The sequence below is a fragment of the Otolemur garnettii genome, unplaced genomic scaffold, assembly GCF_000181295.1.
Source record: "Otolemur garnettii isolate 467f Iridium unplaced genomic scaffold, OtoGar3 scaffold00068, whole genome shotgun sequence".
NCBI lineage: Eukaryota > Metazoa > Chordata > Mammalia > Primates > Galagidae > Otolemur > Otolemur garnettii.
In genome coordinates, this window is record NW_003852463.1 from 2349313 (window position 1) to 2352723 (window position 3411).

The following is a 3411-nucleotide window of genomic DNA, read 5'->3' on the forward strand; positions in this document are numbered from 1 at the left end:
AGGAGGGTGAGCACCTCAGCTGTTCCCTGGGTCTCCCACTCCTGGCTCATTTGTCCGTGACCACAAAAGGGACATGAACATGGAGCTCCCTAGGGAGTCAAACAGCTCTTTGACCCTGTGGTTTATGATTATCAAATATCCAGGAGGCAGCCAATGAGGGGACTGAACACCCAGGCTTGTCTCCAGAGGTGACAACATTGCTTGCATAAGACCTCTCCTGGATGCCAGCACAGGCTGAGGGCTGAGGCTGCGTTGGACACTCAAGGCTCTTGTGTGGCAGGTGACGGGGTGTGGGTGGAAAATCACTGCTCTGAGTTGGACCTGCCTCAGGATCTGGAGGCTGGGCCATGCTTGGTGCTTGCCTCATTTGCTATCTCAGCAACGGAAAAGTTTGCAAGCAAGGGAGAAAGAGCCTTTTCCAAATCATGTGCTTGGGGACACAGGATTTCTGCAATGTACAGTCCCCAGAGAGGGTTGGAAGATGGGGGACATGTGGTCTGGCTGCCATAATCCATGCACCAATAGCTGAGAGAGCCAGAAAGAGGGAGAAGGGTTATAGGTGAAGGTACTATATACATCACTGCTTTATAGGACTGACTAAATTCTCAAATACACCACAGAAGGCAGGTTTTATTTAACCTTATTCTAAACATATGTATCATCATAGCTCCCAGCAACCTCACAACTCTTGGGCTAAAGAGATCCTCTTGCCTCAGCCTCCCAAGTAGCTGGGACTATAGGCCCCCACCATGATGCCCAGCTAGTTTTTTCTATTTTTGGTAGAGACAGGGTCTCGCTCTTGCTGGGGCTAGTCTTGAAGTCTTGCGCTCGAGCAGTCCACCCTCTCAGTGCTAGAATTACAGAGGCCATTTTCATTGTTTTTAAATTTCAAAATATTAAGGAGGTTACAAATGTTACATTACATGAATCATTTTTGTAATTCTTGAGTCCTGGCTCTAGGTGTGTCCATTACCCAAATAGTGTTCATAGTACCTATTAGATTCGTTTATTTCTTGTCCCACCTCACCCTTCCTCCCTAGTTGAGTTCTACTGAGTTTTACTTCTCTCTGTGCACAAGTGCTCATCAGTTATTCCAATTTAATGGCGAGTACAAGTGGTGTTTTTTTTTCCATTCTTGAGATATTTCACTTAGAGAATGGTCTCCAGTTCCATCCAGATTGTTAGAAAAGGTATTAACTGACATTTTTAATGGTTGAGTAATACTTCATGGTATACATATACACATTTTATTAATCCACTCATGAATTGATGGGCACTGGGGATAATTCCACCTCTTTGCAGGTGTGAATTGTGTTTTAACGTACACTCACATGAAGGTATCCTTTGGGTACATACCTGTAGTGGGATTGTGGATTAATGGTGGGTCTACTTATAATTCTTTGAAGAATCTCTACACTGTTTCTCACAGAGGTTGTACTAATTTGCTGTCTCACCAACAGTGTATAAGTGTTCCTTTCTCTCTGCATCAATGCCAAAATCTATTGTCTTGAACTTTTAAATAAATGCCATTTTAGCTGGGGCAAGGAGCTATCTCATTGTGGTTTTAATTTGCATTGTGCTGATGATTAGTGATATCAAGCACTTTTTCATAGGCTTATTGGCCCTTTATCTTTCCTCTTTTGAGCACCTTGTGTTATTTTTAATTTAGTTATTGTTTTTAGACAGAGTCTACTCTGTTGCCCTGGTAGAGTGCCGTGGCAGCATAGCTCACAGCAACCTCAAACTCCTGGGCTCAAGAGAGCCTCTTGCTTCAGGCTCTCAAGTAGTTAGGACTGCAGGTGCCTGCCACAATGACTGGCTAATTTTTCTATATTTAATAGAAATGGGATTTCACTCTTGCTTGAGCTCATCTCAAACTCGTGAGCTCAAGTGATCCTACTGTCTCAGCCTTTAAGAGTGCTAAGATCACAAGCATGAATCACCATGCCCAGCCAGAGCTTACTTTTCCCAGTGGAGGTGGCCTGTTACCTCACGAGCAAAAGCAGAAACACATACCCTTGAGCAGAGTCTCCTTATTCCTATGAGGCCACAAGCCATGGGGCACTTACCTGGATTTCTCTGTCTTCACAGGGCTGCTGGGAAGGCATGCAGGAACCCCCGGCTCTTTCTTCTGAACCTTAAGATTTCAGACGAAAAAGTCTCGCCATGGCTCCTTATTTCATCCGCAAATACCAAGACAGCGACCACCAGTGGGCCGTGGGCTTGCTCTCCCAGGGGAAGGCTGAGAACACTATCGCCACATGCTGCCATGCACTGAAGCTTCCCCGAACCCTCGTGCTCTTACTTGGGGGGCACTTTGCCCTACTCCTGGTCTCTGACTCCTGCCTCCCAGCTCTCATGTTCTGCCTTGCCTTCCTCCTTGTCCTGTGGTTCCTTGCCGGACATCCCTGGAGAAATTATGAACACGTGGCTTTGAGTACAGACATGGTCGACATCACCACATCCTACCTAAGTAAACCTGGATCCAGTTTCTGGGTGGCTGAGTCTGAAAAGAAGGTGGTTGGCACAATAGGAGCTCTGCCTATTCCAATTTCACCTTGGAGAAGAAGCAGTTGTACATGGCTCGCCTTTATGTGGACTCTGAGCACCGGCGTCAGGGGATAGCAAAAGCCCTGGTCAGCACTTTCTTCCAGTTCGCCTGGGAGCAGGGCTACCATGAAATTACCTTTATAACTACCACTGTGCTGTTCCCCCTACCCTTTCTGCAGGACATGGGCTTCCAGAAGACAAGACAGTTTTCCCCCAGCTTGAGTGCGAGGCTAGTGGATCTTCAGGAAGTTCATTTCATCTACCACCTCCCTTCTGCTGAGACAGGGTCTGGTGAACACTTTCCTCATCTGTTACCCAAGAGACGATCCTCAGTGCTGTAGTAATAAGCAAATGCTGACATTTCAGTGCCGACACAATAAAAGCTCATTGGTCATTCATATCCGAGTCCCACTTGTCTGGAGGTGAGGTGGCATATGGGGTAATGGTTCATTCAGTCTTTTGGGTCACCTCTGTTTTATTTTCCAGTGCCATGATAGTGTTGCATAGGAAAATACCAGAAAATAATAGTGAACTTTGCTTTAACTCATGAGCCTATGGACCAGCAATATGGGTTGGGCTTGGCTGGGCAGCTCCTCTGGTCCCAGATGGCTGAGCCAACCCTATGGTAACCCCATGGCATTGGCTCAGTGACAGGGTGCCAGCTATCTTCTTTTCCCGAAGGTTGTCTTAGGCATGGTTTTAAGGTAATTGCAGAGGAGCAAAACCAGAAACGAGCAACTTCATTTTGAAGTCCCTGCAGGTGTCCCATCTGCTGACACCTGGCTCTGTACTGAACGGAGCTGCAAAGTCACATAGCAAAGGGGTGGGCGTGTCATGGGGAAGAATCGGGGCCAGTGACAT

General features: G+C 46.7%; 1 protein-coding gene across 2 annotated transcripts in view; it reads left to right on the forward strand.

The window, feature by feature from the left end:
* Window positions 1–163: 163 nt before the first annotated feature.
* Window positions 164–3411, forward strand: part of LOC111721719 (N-acetyltransferase 8-like) — a 26052-nt gene continuing 22804 nt past the window's right edge. Inside the window, exon 1 of one of the 2 annotated variants that reach the window (XR_002774260.1) lies at window positions 164–280. The gene's annotated coding sequence lies outside the window, so the exon portion shown is untranslated. The remainder of the gene's footprint in view (window positions 281–3411) is intronic. The other variant, XM_023515299.1, reaches the window with a different exon arrangement.